Genomic DNA, 15,726 nt, shown 5'->3' on the forward strand with positions numbered 1-15,726 from the left:
CCTCGGTCTTGACAGTACGTGCTGGCGGCAGTGACCGTGAGAAGACAGATCCACATACAGCCTCGCAGGTAAATCAGCCAATACAGGAGCTGCCAGGCAAGGGGGAGAGAGCTGCCAGGCTCAGGGAGAGGCAGGGCCACCAGGAATCTGGCCCTGCAGGCACAAACAGGTGTCCCTGGAGCCCAAACCTCACTCAAATTCTCTAAGATGACTACTGGTGGGGGTTGGGGGTGGGCTAGAAACATAAGCTTTCTTCCCTGTGTCTTCCTCAATCCATTTGGTAGAAGGAAATGGTTTCATCTCTGCCCATCAGCCAGCCTTATCCACAGCTTGCAAGAGAAGCACTTTGTTTCGATAGAGACTGACCTGGGACAAAGGGCAAAGTGAGCAGAATGAAATGTCCTTCCAAATGCTTCAGTGAAAGTCCTTCATTTTCCAAGGCATTGGATTTACCTCTAAAAGAACTGGAATCTCTTTTACTGCACAGATTTTCAGCTTGGGAACTGAAATATGGAAAGGGGTTTAAAGCTACCTTTAAACTAAAATAGACTAATCTACTTTTTCTTTTCTTTTTTTAACACCAGGTTTTCTTGCAATGACATCCAGTGTTAAATGGACAATTGTAATATTACCTTTGGGAAGGAAGATTTATGCCAGCTCTTAAATCATGTTTCTTTGAAGAATTTTCATGCTTAATTCTAACACCAGGAATTTCCAACTTTAATTATCTTATTAGAGTTTAGACTATCATGTGAGGCACTTTTAAGGTAAAGTCAATTTAAAGAGACAAATGTTTTTACCAATGAGAGAGAAAGTTTAAGCCCTTTGCCAATTCTACTAAAGGAAAAAAATAAATTGTTCTTGTTAGCAAGTATAACCTGCCTTCCAGTGACACACAAATAAGACTCCATCCAGTAAATGTTTTCTAGTTGATTTGGCAGAAGAGTCCTATGAGCACATATGGATCAGAGTACATCAACACAATTGCAGACACTAAGAAAAGAATTCCTTCTCACAACAAAGTCACCAAGGTCTATCTCTTACAAGGGTTGAGTCTGGAATCAGTGAAAAGATATTGTAGGGCTGGGATTGTAGCTCAATGGTAGAGCACTTGCCTAGCATGTGTAAGGCACTGGGTTTGATTCTTAGCACCACATATAAATAAATAAAATAAAGGTCCATCGACAGATAAAAATATATATAATAGGACATCAGATACCTCATAGTCAGTTGGAGGTACAGTATGGCATTGTGGGATAGGACACTGGTAGTCAGAATTCATAGCCATGTTAGTCACTAAAGTAACCCTGTGCCTATAACATTGATCTGTACAATGTATTCAATGGATGTTGATTGAAAAAATAAATAATCTGGTTTCTGACCCTGACATTACTTCTAGATTGTCTCCTTGTTCTCTTAGGGCTTGATTTGCCTCATCTGTAAATTAAGAAAATAGGGTAGATGATGTTTCAGGCCCTTTCCTGCCCCATGAGTCTGTAGTTCTGATTGTGGGTCTTCACATGAATAAAAGGCAAAAAATTTCCAGTGCTCACCAGAAATATAGGCTGAGGTGAAATGTTCCAGTGCCCTGCAAGGCCAAGAGTGGCACCCTTGGAATAGCCAAGCATCTTCTACCTTCTCTGGCACACCTCACTGCCACCCAGGGTTTGCTTTTGCCTTTAGCTATTCCTTTTGCTCTGTGATCTCACTTCCTAAAGCACTGCTTTCCATTAATTTCTTTTTGACATTCTTTAGACAACCCCTGTGCACAGTTTTCCATATTGTATCCTGTACTCTTGGGAAGAAAAGGACCACAGAAATCTAACAAATAAACACATGATAATTCCTGTTTAGGTTTCAAAGAGCTTCACAGCAGGACCATAGCTTACCCAATCTGAGCCCTACTGCAGTTCAAGGAGTATTCAACTGACTGTATAAAAGGATAGGGGGAACCAATCCTACTTAAAGAATGAAAGTTTTGTTTTCCAAATTCTAGGATGGAATCAGACAATAAAGAGTTGAGACAGAAAGTACTGAACTTTTAAACCATTAATAATACCATAAAGGGAAGCAAATAATGCTAATTTACTATAGTGGGAATGACAGATTGTAAAATATTTTTTTTGCATTCTCCTAGAAAATTAAGATAAACTAAATCATGAGAACTGCAGTTTGGAAAGATCTTTGATAGTAGATTATTTCATTTGTTGGTTTTGCTTTTATGCTGAACTTCTCATGACCTTTGCACACCTGACCAAAACTCTTCACAGACTTTTCCAGGATGGAATTCTTTGGAAAATAAATTGAACTACCAAGTAAAAATTCAACATAAACAATAACAATAATAAGAAGATGGAGGTAGAAAAGACAGTGTGGGGTAGTCAGAACCCATACTTATGTCACACAAATGCTAAGCAAAATGTAGATATTCAAAATAAGTTTGTCTAGAACAAAGTAGGAAAATTCCCAAGTGAGGAGAGACTGGAAGAGTCACTAGGAGAGGAACTTATACATTTTCAATTGTAAAAGTTGTTTGAAAGATGGATAATGAATGAAGGTATCGCCATAGTTATACAACTATCTTCCCTGGGCTCTCCCTGGGAAGATGTACCTGCTGTGAAAAGGGTGGCAGCTGTCTGCAGTTAATCCTAGCAGCCTCTAACCATTGCTCTGCTGAATGAGATAAATAACTTTTGCAGCTCTGCTGTGTAAAGAAAACAAATTTTTCAGACACTTACCATCTGGATACGATTGGTACCTGGACAGACTTTTCCTTTATAATTTCATTTTTAATACCTCATATGACAGAAGCCTACCAGTGCTGCTGAGTTTGAGAAACAACATTAATCCTTTTAAGCAGCTTTGGGTTCATGCCTCAGCACACACACTATGTGAGCCTTCTCTGAATTCTCAAGGTAAATGCAATGTTTAAATCCAATCATTAATTATTGTACATTTTCTGCCTGGCACATGAATGATTTTCTTTAAAAAAATCGTCTAAATATGCATAATTATTTTTAAAACAGAGTAAAAATTAAAACCTAGAAACAATATCTGGTAGCTTAAAAAACTATCAAGGTTCAGTGTTTAATACACACCAAAGAAAATTCATATTGAGATACAAACAAGTTAATGTATAAAATTGATCTCATGTACGGATTTTTGTTTAGTTTATTTGCATATTTGATATGCACATTTGATAGCTTTTGGCTAACATCTGATATTAATCAATTATTAAACAGCAAGTGTAGAAAATATATACTACCTACGATTTGTGAGTAGTAGAATATAAACACAGTATTTTTTAAACTTCATTTAAAAGGAATATCAAAAGGTTAATGTTAGTTGCCTCTGCACATGGTGGTAGAAAGGAGAAGATAAAAAAGTCATACTGTGTTTTAAGTATTTGTGTATCATGTGAGTCATCTACATGAGAACAAATTAATGTTATCATTTTTTGTAATTAATATATAACCAATTATTTCCCATAAAAATTTATTGAGTATATACCACATGTCAATTTCTAGGGACTTTAAATGAATAATATATAGGCCCTCTTCTGTTATAGCCATATTATAATTGGGGACACAGATGTATAAAGAAATAAATTTCAGTATAGAATGGCACTATAAAAGATGGGCAAAAATGATGTGGGAGCTCAGAGAGAAAAAGTACTTTGGTTTTGTTTTTATATAATGCAAACCCAATAAAAGGTGTTAGCTGGAAAAAGAAAAATAATTAGTGCCAGTGCATATAACAAAGCAATGAAATAGCTAAATTTCCCCTCATGTTTTATCCCTTGGACAATAGGAAAAATTGTGACTGTGAGCTTATGTGTATCTCAAAGACAATGTGTGCAAATTAAAGCAGTCACAGATATATTCCTACACTGAAGAGACACCAAGTTATAGATAAGCGTGAAAAAAGTAGTTTTGAGTTACTTGACAGTAAACCCACTTACCGTAATTATAAATGAGCTATACTTATATCTCTTCTTGTTTCTATTCTCAAAGTATTCAAAATTAATTTTTCAACATTTGAATATCTCATGTATCTTTCTTTTAAATTTTAACCAGTAGGGTTATATATTTCTTATTGATTTGTGAAAGTACATAGTATTCTGGACATTAGTTCTTTCTTTATGAAAGCCTTTGAACATATCTGCTCCCAATCTCTGACTGGTCTTTTAGCTTAATTCATGCTTTATCATAACAGAGACTTCACTAATTTTTAAATGTATTGAAATTCCACATTTTCCTTTGTTTATACAGCACTGTATCCTAAAAATATTTCCTATTCTAGTTCAAAAATATATTGTCTTATATGTTCTTCTGTACAATTTAAATTTTTTTTGCTTTTAACAAATGTTTTCAAGTTTTTTTTGTATGTATGTGTTTTAACAACAGGCAGGAATCTATTTTACCCTCATGTGTATACTGAATTTATTTATTTGGTATATAAAAATGCTATTTATTTTCCATATTGACTTATTGCAACTCAAAGTCATAAGTCTAGAACAAAGATGTATTCATAAAATTGTGTTCTTGGTTTTTAAAAAATTATTCTTCTTTTATTTACCTATGGCAATGCCACATTGCCTATGCATTACAACAAATATTAAAACCTGAAAGGCTAATTATTCTTTTTGTTTGATATAAAAATTTTTAATTAATTTTCATAAATTTGTACAATTGAACAAATTATACAATTTATGAATTGTACAATTTTATACCACCCCTAATGTTCCATGTTATTCTTTTATGGAGTTTTAGCCCCCTTTTAATGTATTACTTCCTTTTACCATGTCAGTCATCATTGCTATTATTTTTTTTAACAATTAAAATTTACATCAACTCCAACATGCTATTAGTTCATTTTCTCATTATTTTTACTACCCTAACCTTTCTGAATTAAATTTCCTTCTTACAGATGTATACATTTTAGTAGTCTATCAACAAAAGTCTGGGATAAACATATTCATTTTTAAATATTTTTTTAACTGTCAATATTTACCTTAGACTTTTAAATGTGATATAGAGAGGTCTAAAATGACATAGATTTTACTTCAGTATTTTGAAGATATTATCCCACAGTGTCTTTTGGTATCAACTTTTATTATGTGGTATCTAGTGTTAATCTAATTGTTGTATTTTAAGAATCATGCCTCCTACTTGGAACTTATTATATTTATTTAATCTGATTAACGGTAAAAAAAAAAACCTGAATAATTAACTCTTCCAATGTTTCTTCTCTCTCATTCTTATGATTTTCTCTATCTACAGGCCTCTTGCATTTTCCCCCCATTCTATGGATTCATATATCTCCATTTTTTTTACCTTCTATCTTTGTGCTGCTATTTGGTTTATAGCTGCAGATCTAATTATTATCTTCTAATGTATGTTTTCATCTTAAATTTTAATCTTTTGTGATTTTTTATTGAAAGAGTATTTTTAATGTATTTACAGATGTATATTTATTTTAGATAGCTTATTTATTTTTAAAATCTGTTCAGACTTTATAATGGTGTTTTGTTCTTGTATTATGATTTTTATCCCTTCTCTACCAGGCCTTAATTTAAAACATATTTATTTTGTTGTCACTCTTATTTCCTAATTTTCTTAGGAGACTAATACCACTGATTTCAGTCATGGAAGGTACTTTCTGCATGCCATGGTACATTTTTCTTCTGAGTTCTTTGAATGATTTTCAGTCCTGTGGGAGACCCAGATACTCTTAGTTCTGCAACTGCTTTTACAGAATAATTTTGCAGATCCCTCTGCTGGTTGCCCAGATATTTCATTCATCCAGGAGCATTTTTGTGGGGTTTTTTTTTTTTTTTTTTTTTGGAGATGGTTTTACAAATAAAGGGTTAATTTTAAGTTTTGGGGATTATTTTCCCCCTTTTCCACACTTAATAGAAACATGCTTCATTGTTACCTTCCCCACTGGTGAATGAAGTTTTTTTAGAACGCCTTTTATTAAATAAATATCTTTTTTTTAAATTTCAGTTTTATGCAATGAGCCTTGGTTTCATTTTTCTTCCTTTGGCAGTCCTAAAGTCAAGCATCCTGCCTTGCATGGGCATACAAACCCCACACGCAAAGCCTTTACCAAAATTCATATACCCCTGGAATAAAATAACCAGTCTGGTAGCTCACCATTCCAGCCATCATCATATACAAACATAAACAGGCATGACTCTGATCTAAACCATAAACAAACTGGAGAATTTAATTGACCTGTATAATAAGCTTTAGTGTTTAATAAACATATGTTGCAATAGTGTTAAAAGATTTATTATAAAACATTTCATGGAAGAGGAGATTCTGAGATATAACCTAATTAAAACAATGTTCCAGAGTCACCATAGTGAAATAATTGCCTAAACTTAGTTGTTAAATAGGCTCCACCACTGTATTGTGATGTGAGACAAATTATGGCAACTGTAGAAGATGGGGGAAATAATCTGCCATTTAGAAAAAAAAATCATGTAATGCATACAAACTATCTAGACTAGTTACTGGAATATAAAAAGCAATAAAAATATTGCTTTTCTTTTATGTGCCCTCTAATCCTCAAGAAAGACAAAATCCATAGTAGTTTAGATAATGTATGAACAATCAATGCTTACTATTATAAAAAATTACAGAATAATGGGTTTTTTTGGGCTGTATTTTAGATTGAATACAGGGCCTTAGACAAGGGCTACACCCCCAGTGGGAGAATGATTTTTAAGTATTCTCTTTATTTTATATTTAGTCATCCTTACAGGAAAGTCTACTTTCCTTCTTCTTAATAAGTGTTTTCTTTTTTCTATGTCATTAGTGAAGAAATTTTTAAAGTCATAAAATTCTTTTATTAAAGACTTTCCATTTCCCAAGTGTCTCTTCCATGACCCAAATAGATATTTTTTTAAAAATCTTTCTGAATATTTTTGGGAGTCTTCTCAGAAACTCTCTTCATTTTAGAGATCTTTCATAAAAAGAAAAATTCATATGGATCTTGAATTTATATAGTAGTTCTGAATCCACATGCTGTGATTTCCCCACAAGCTTAAAATTAAATTTTGCTACATCTAAGGACATAGACTGATATGACAGTGACTATTAAAAGGAATGTTGAGCTGAGTAGGTATAGATGGAGAATAAAGTCAAAGAATATCAAATCAGAGGCCAAGAAAGAATGTGTGTCTAATGTAACACACAAGAACTTTGACTTGTGAGCACCTGAGACAATGAAATAAGCAAGGCCATAAATAGGTTTTTGGAAACAGGTTCATAGCTCAGGAGACAGATAGTTGAATAGCTTAGTTACTAGGAATCTAATTCATTTTTTTCACATTTATACACCTTCCCAAGGCATGCAACAAACAGATATTTCAACACTACTCATCTGAACTTAGTCCTTTGAAAGAGGGACTTTCCTACAAATTATAATTCAGCTAGACAATTCAATATCGTAGATACCTCAAAGCAGAATTATTTTCATCCATGGAAGTGGGGTGCTAGTTTTGGAGGCGATATTCTTGGTTTCAGTTTTGTTTCAATTCTGTCTATCGTTGGCTATTGCACTGCATAATCAACTTCAAAATCCCTCTTGAGCTCAAATAATGTGTTAATATATGACATTTATGATCCAAGTATTAATCAGAAAAAAAATAATCTCTTAAGTTTCATGGAGATTTTTAATGAAATTTTAGCCTTGCCATATCATCCCTTTGCATTTTCAAAAATTATTTTCTGTTTCCCTGAGATTACTCTATGTACCTGTATTTTTGCACCTGCCTGCAGTTCTACCTCTTGATCTTACTTCCTACTCCTTGTCATTTTCCATGTGACAAATTCTTACACATTTTTTAGACCTCATTCAAAAATTCTCTATGAAATCTTTCCTAATAATATAGACAAAACTAGTCACTCTCTTCTACATTTCCTATTGCAAAAACATAACACAAATTTAGTTCTTCTTTGTTTGTGATTACTTTGAATTTATATAGTTTTCACTAAATGACTGTGAGCTATTAAAAAAATACCTTATTTACTTTCCCATCTTCCAGTTTTACATAATCCTTTCTACATGGTAGTGCCTTAGTAAGTAGTTTTAAAAATAATCTCATAGTTATTTGCTGGATGAATGAATAAACATATAAGCATAATAGTAGAATTAAATAGATTCATAGTACTGGGAGAATGAAAGGCACTATATATCACATATCGAATATTTATTATTATTATACCCTATTCATATTTTTACCTCAAACTAATCTTCATACCATACAGAATAAATCAAAATCACTCTAAAAAAGATTCAAAGTACTTCAAATATTTCTAAAGGTACATCACTAAAACTTGTTACATGACATACAAGTTGTCAGATATTTTATTTTGTTATCTCTCCTCTTCTATAGGTACGAGTGATACTTTACAAAATATAATAAGTAAAACCAATTCATAAATAAATGGATTCTCTTTCATTTCTTTAAAAATGAGACCCATTAGTGAAAATATACAAACCATTCCATTTTGCATCCTGCCACCTACACAAGGCAGAAACAGCAGCTGCTGAAATCTTCAACACAAATGTCAACTACAGATAGTGTAACTGAAAATATTCCTGATATTAATTGCAGCCTATCTCCAGCTTGACGAATATACACCCTGTTTTAAAAAATGTGTAATGGTATTATCATGTTGTGTCCTTCCAGGCTGATTAGAGAGCAAATGAAAGAAGACTGACTTACTGGTTGTGCCCTATATATCAGCTACTTTACATTAGGCATCTTTACATAAAATTAAAGTATCTTGACTTGAAGATGCATGAAATATTTTGCCCACTAAGTTATTTGATAAGTATTAACCCAGTATTTATCTAACATCACTCACTTCTGACATATTACATATTATCTCTATTACTACCTAGTTTTTAAAATTTTGATTAACTTAATTTTACTAAAATAAATATATTTTGAAAGATAACTTGTTACCATCAGACTAAACAAAACAGGAATGATTTTCTATCCATAATAAGTAACCACACAAAAATAAAATAAAATAATATTAATATTAAAAAGTAATCGGAAAAACAATAAATCTAGAAGTTTAATTGAAAATAATTGATACTATATATACTAGTTAGAATTTTAAATGATTTACAATAAGCTAAAGTATGTTTATATAAAAAAAGGTTTGCCATGTATCACTTAGCGTATCATACTTTGAGGAACACTCTCTTCTCCTTTATTCTTTACCACGTGGGTGGTAGATATCATCATCTTCCTTTACAGATTGAGGAAACTAAATTCTGGAGAAATTATGTAACTTACTCAAGGTCATTTGACTTAGAAAAATTAAGCTATGAGTAGTAATGTGTCCCTCCCTTGCATCTAGATTTTCAAAACTTTTTTGATCATCCACATTCCTTATCTTTAAGACATAGTGTAACAGTACAAAAAGATGTCACTTGGTGGCTTATGACCAAGGTAAAGCAGCATCAAGTGCTAAGAGTTATGATATAGTAGCTCCTGGGGTGGGCAATGAAGACAGGCACACTATAAAAGGGGATATTTAAGTTGGGCCTTAAAAAGAGATGAGAAGAAGTACATTTTTTCTTCTTCTCTTTCTTTTTTTTTTTTTTTTGTTCAGAATAAACATTATAAGTCAAACGAAAAAGGGGTTGGAAAACATGAGATGTGTTTGGAATAGCAGAACAGCAGGCAGAATGGCTATAGACATTCTGTAATTAGACAATGCCAATAAATGTTTAATTGTGACAAACATGGTCAGAGGTAGAGGTTAGGGAGAATGATGGAGATGGTAGAGATAATAATGGTGGTGGTAGGAACAAAGGCAAGGAGGCAATAAAGAAATGTCACTTCATGACGTTCTAAAATAGTCACAGATCTTTGGCACACTGCCTCAGCACAAACATGCCCTTTCACATTTATCACAATAATCTCTGTTTTATATATATATATATATATATATATATATATATATATATATATATATATACACACACACACACACACACACACACATATATACACACACATATATATTTTTCTCCTTGCTTTCCTTTAGTGGAACAATTTATGAAATAAGAGACCATGCCTGTCTTTTCACGGATAACTTCTATGCCTAACAAAGTACCTGGTGCACAATCAGTGCTTCAATACTACTGTATAATTCAAAACTTACAGAAGGCATAACTGAAGAGACTGAAGCTTTATATTCGATCATTGCTTTACAGACCAAGAACAAGAATTCAAAAGCAGTAGAAGATTTGAGCCTAGAGGTCTTGGAGATACTTATAAGTCAAAGTAAGAATTTGCTTTAGAGTATGCTCTTCATTATTTATTTTTCTATTTTTTCCCTCATCTCTTCAATCATTTTAGGTTCTTACTTTATAGCCTCTATCTGAAATTTGACCAAATGAGTCTCTTAGAGATTTACTTGATTTATGTGTTTTATCTGTTGATTCTTCCTCATGGTCAATAGTTTCCAAGTGAGGCTTCTAAAATTTCATTGTCAACTCTTATAAAGTAGATAATTGAGTTGTTCTGAAATGGGGAATTGTTCTTGCAAATTATTTGGAATGCCTATTTCTTATTGCTCTATGCCTTGGGAGATTTCCTCAGCCATGTGAAAAATGAAAGGGCTCATGATGTGTTCACTTTTAGATATACTCAGATTGTGAAGCATTTGGAAAAATCAGGAGATATATATATATATATATATATATATATATATATATATATATATATATATATATGAGAGAGAGAGAAAATAATTCTCCTTCAGTTATTTCTTTATCCAATAGATACTTTTTGAGTGTTACTATATACCAGCCTATTTCTAAGTGATTGTGTAAGACACTGAACTCAACACACAACAATTCCTTCCTCAAGGAGCTTACATTTTAGTGTAGGGAAAAGACAATAAGAAAGAAAAATAGCAAAATATAGTCTATTAAATAGTGATATATGCTAATAAGAAAAATAAAACAGAATTAAGTGAATAAGAGTTACTGGATATGGTTAAAATTTTGTTTGTTTTTTTTAATTTATTTATTTTTTCTAGTTTGTTATATATGACAGCAGAATGCATTTCAATTCATAGTAGACATATAGAGAACAATTTTTCATGTCTCTGGTTGTACATAGAATCACACCATTCGTGTCTTCATACATGTACTTAGGGTAATGGTTTCCATCTCATTCCACCATCTTTCCTATACCCATGCCCCCTCCCTTCCCCTCCCACCCCTTTGCCCTATCTAAAGTTCCTCCATTCTTCCAATGCCCCCCATCCACATTATGGATCAGCATCCTCATATCAGAGAAAACATTCGGCATTTGGTTTTTTGGGATTGGCTTACTTTACTTTGCATAATATTCTCCAACTCCATCCATTTACCTGCAAATGCCATGATTTTATTCTCTTTTAATGCTGAGTAATATTCCATTGTGTATAAATACTACAGTTTTTTTTATCCATTCATCTATTGAAGGACATCTAGGTTGGTCCCACAATTTAGCTATTGTGAATTGTGCTGCTCTAAAAATTGATGTGGCTGTGTCCCTGTAGTATGCTGTTTTTAAGTTCTATGTGTATAAACTTAGGAGTAGAATAGCTGGGTCAAATGGTGATTCCATTCCAAGTTTCCAAGAAATCTCCATACTGCTTTCCATATTGGTTGTACCAATTTGCGGTACCACCAGCAGTGTTATGAGTGTGCCTTTCTCTCCACATCTTCTCCAACACTTATTGTTGTTTGTATTTTTTTTATTTTTTATTTATATATGAAAGTGGAATGCATTACAATTCTTATTACACGTATAGAGTACAATTTTTCATATCTCTGGTTGTATACAAAGTATTTTCACATCTATTCATGTCTTCATACATGTACTTTGGATAATTATGTCTATCATGTTCCACCATCATTTCTAACCCTATTCCCCTTCCCTTCCCCTCCTACCCCTCTAACCTATCTAGAATTTGTCTGTTCCTCCCATGCTCCCTCTCCCTACCCCATTATGAATCAGCCTCCTTATATCATAGAAAACATTTGGCATTTGGTTTTTGGGGATTGGCTAATTTCACTTAGCATTATCTTCTCTAACTCCATCCAATTACCTGCAAATGTCATGATTTTAGTCTCTTTAACTGCTGAGTTATATTCTATTATGTATATATGCCGCATTTTTTTAATCCATTCATCTATTGAAGGGCATCTAGTTTGGTTCCACAGTTTAGCTATTGTCAATTGTGTTACTATAAACATTGATATGATTGTGTCCCTGTAGTATGCAGTTTTCAAGTCCTTTGGATATAGACCAAGGAGAGGGATAGCTGGGTCAAATGGAACCACTGTTCCATTCCCAATTTTCTAAGAAATCTCCATACTATTTTTCATTATTGGCTTCATCAATTTGTAGTCCTGTCAGCAGTGTATGAGTGTACCTTTTCGCCAACATCCTCACCAACACTTATTGCTGTTTATATGCATAATAGCTGCCATTCTGACTGGAGTGAGATGAAATATTAGAGTAGTTTTGATATGAATTTCTCTAATAGGATATGGTTAAATTTTTGATAGGATAAGATAAATCTAATTGAAAAGGTAACTTTTGAGTACATATCTTAAGGAAATGAGAGAAGCCATAAAGACATCTGGGAAAGAATATTGTAGGTGAAGCTCTCAATAAAGGACTGACTAACTTATTTTAGGACAGTTAGGGGCCAGTGTGGCTGAAGAAGAATGAAGAGGAAGATGGCACACAATAAGGCCAGAGTGGTAGAGGGGGTGAGGAGCAAGTGTGGAAAACACACCTATAGGCCTCCTGTGCTCTAGAGGGCATTCTAACACTTTGACTATGAATGAGATGGAAAGTAATTTCAGAATTGTAATATGGTATGACTAACACTTTAATAGAATGTCTTTTGCTACTTTTGTGAAAATTTTGGCTGTTAGAGGACAAGGCTGAGAGCAGGGAAAATAAAGTTAAGAACTACTGCAATTATCAAGTTCAAAAGGAATGGTAACTTGGACAAAACTATTCCACATGGGCAATAAAAAAAATGGAGGTTGGGGTCTGGACTTATTTTGAACCAGGGACCTAATAGATAGTGCTGTATATATTGAATGTGGTCTATGAGAGAAAGAGGTAGCATGGATGACCCAGATTTATTTGGCATGCGAAACTAGATGATTGAACTCACCACTAGCCTAAATGAATGCTGTGGATAAAATATATTTTGAAGGAAAAAAAGTCAGAGGATAAATTCTGTACATGTTAACTTAGAGATATCTTTTAATCATCTAAGTACTAATGTTGAATAAGCTGGTAGATATGAGTCTAGCATTTGAAAGAAGATATTGATATATAAATGGTATTTAAATTCTTTATCACTGCCTAATAGAAAAAAAGCTCAAAGACCAATTCTTTGAGCATCTCAATATTTATAATTATATATTTAATATATAATTACCTCACTGCACTATGGAGTCTGCAGAAGCACAAAATGAAAGGAAAAGTTGACAGCCTATGCAATTGAAGTGGTTATAATGAATTTTCATAGGATTTAGGTGGGATTAAAAAGGTAATAAGGCTGAAAGATATAAGGATAAGAGAAAATTTTATGGGAATCCATGTATTATTAGGTTAAGAAGGGCTTAGAAATTTGTAGGAGTAAAGGTACATACAGAGATCCACATACTGGGGATTCTGAGCTTTATGTGGTTAAGATACTTATCAAATCTAGCATTTATCAAATTTTTAATGTGTCAAACAATTAACTACTTACCTGATTTAATTTTCAAAGAATTCTAGGAAGCAGCTCTACTTTTGTTCCTAATCTACACATAAGAAGAATCATAGAAATTAACTTGCTAGAGGTCACTGAATTAACAAAGTCCTCATCAAAATGCAAAATGAAGCCTGTTTCAGAACCCATGTTCCCAGCCACACATGAGGTACAAGATGACAATCAAATGATATGTCATTTTCTTTGGGGACACAGCCTCTAGCTGCTGTGAGCTGGCTAGGTGTGCCAGGGATCAGAAACTTGCTGTTCTCTGTGTTCATTCCCTTGTTGTCTTGCTTGGTATTTGGTGATATCTTGGTGAAATTCCGTTCTTCTCAGAGGAGGAAAATAGAGTCAAAGAAAGATTTTGTTCATGATTAGTCATTAATCATGTGGAGGCATTCTACCCTAGTTTGCCTCAGGAGAAGAAATTTCTGGAGGATTGAGTTAGGACAACTTTACCCAGTTCCCAATGTACAAAGTCTCATAAAAACACCACCTAAGCAGATGATTAACTAATTATCAGTAAGAACTGCAGAGCTGAAGATCCAGAGTAAGATACTAATGCACAAAGGAAAGAGGAAGAGAAAGATGCAAATTTGAGAGCCATCTTTGTAGGAGGGGATGGTTGTCTACCTAGAATAAATAAGTATGTTTACTATCAACTGAATTAAAAAAAATACCCAGCCTGGCAGAGGAAAAAAATAATAATAATAAAACACTTCAGCAATACAAAATAGTACACACACTTTGGAAATGCTTGAGAGTTTCTTAAAAATTTAAGCATTCCTACAATATAACCCGGCAAGTCTACTCCTAGGCATTTACCCAGGAGAAATGAAAGCATATGTTCAAAGACAGTGCACACATTTCATAACAGCTTTATTTGTAGTAGCCTCAAACTGGGGGGAGGGGGCGAAATCAGAATGCCTGTAAACAAATAAATTACACTGTATTCATATAATGAAAGACTACTAAGCAATAAAAAAGAATGAGCAAAAGCATAGATGAATCCCCAAATAAAATCAGGCTGAGTAAAAGAAGTCAGGGAAAAAAAAAGTATATATTGAATAATTCCACTGATAGAAAAATTCAGGAAAAATTCAAACATATCTTATAGTGACAGAAAGAGCATAAGTGATTGACTACCTGCTGATGGACAGGGTAAGAAAAGGGAGGATTTACAAAAGAGCACAAGGGAATTTTCAGGGGCAGATGGACGTGTTCATTATCCTGATTGTGGTGATGGTTTTATTGGCATAGAGATATGTCAAAACCTATTAAAATACACTCTTTAAATATGTGTGCTTTATTGTATATCAATTATACCTTAATGAAGCTGTTAAAACAAAAACATAAAAGAACATTTGCATCTAAAACTTCTACTTGGTTTTCTTAAAAAGGAACAATTTATAAAATCAAAATGACTTCTTAAAAATTAAAATATAAAGCAGAAAAGCAGCAGAAACTAGGACACCTTAGCCAAAACTTCTATTTCCTTTTTTATTCTCTCTCCACCTAACTTCTGTTTTTCTTTTATGTCTCACCTACAGCAATTTTCCTAATGAAATTTCACACTTGTCCACTCTGCCTCTGTTTGATATTTAGTAGGAGTGCAAGTATTAACAATGTATTTTGAGTCTATGTTTCTGTCTGGCCTGTATTACATCAATAAAAATTTAAGAAAACCCAATCAATTCTGTTTTTCTTTTCCATTTTATTTTGTTTAGTTTTGGTGTAAAAGCAGACGTAACTACATGGTACTTAATTTTGATTTCAGAAATTGATTTTCTACTCTATTTTCTGCTGCTTGCTTAGGAAATAAAGTTTTCTAAGTCCAAACTCTAAAATATTCATCTCAGCAATCTTTGGCAGGCAAACTATTCTAGGAGATCCTCACAATGCTTTACACTCCCTC

At 33.2% G+C, this 15,726-nt stretch overlaps 1 protein-coding gene across 2 annotated transcripts in view; it reads right to left on the reverse strand.

Moving 5' to 3' along the window:
• Dlg2 (discs large MAGUK scaffold protein 2) overlaps nucleotides 1-15,726 on the reverse strand; it is a 2,015,095-nt gene that overhangs the window by 912,199 nt on the left and 1,087,170 nt on the right. The gene's annotated exons all lie outside the window — the stretch shown is intronic.

This window comes from Marmota flaviventris, chromosome 9, assembly GCF_047511675.1.
Source record: "Marmota flaviventris isolate mMarFla1 chromosome 9, mMarFla1.hap1, whole genome shotgun sequence".
Taxonomy (NCBI): Eukaryota; Metazoa; Chordata; class Mammalia; order Rodentia; family Sciuridae; genus Marmota; species Marmota flaviventris.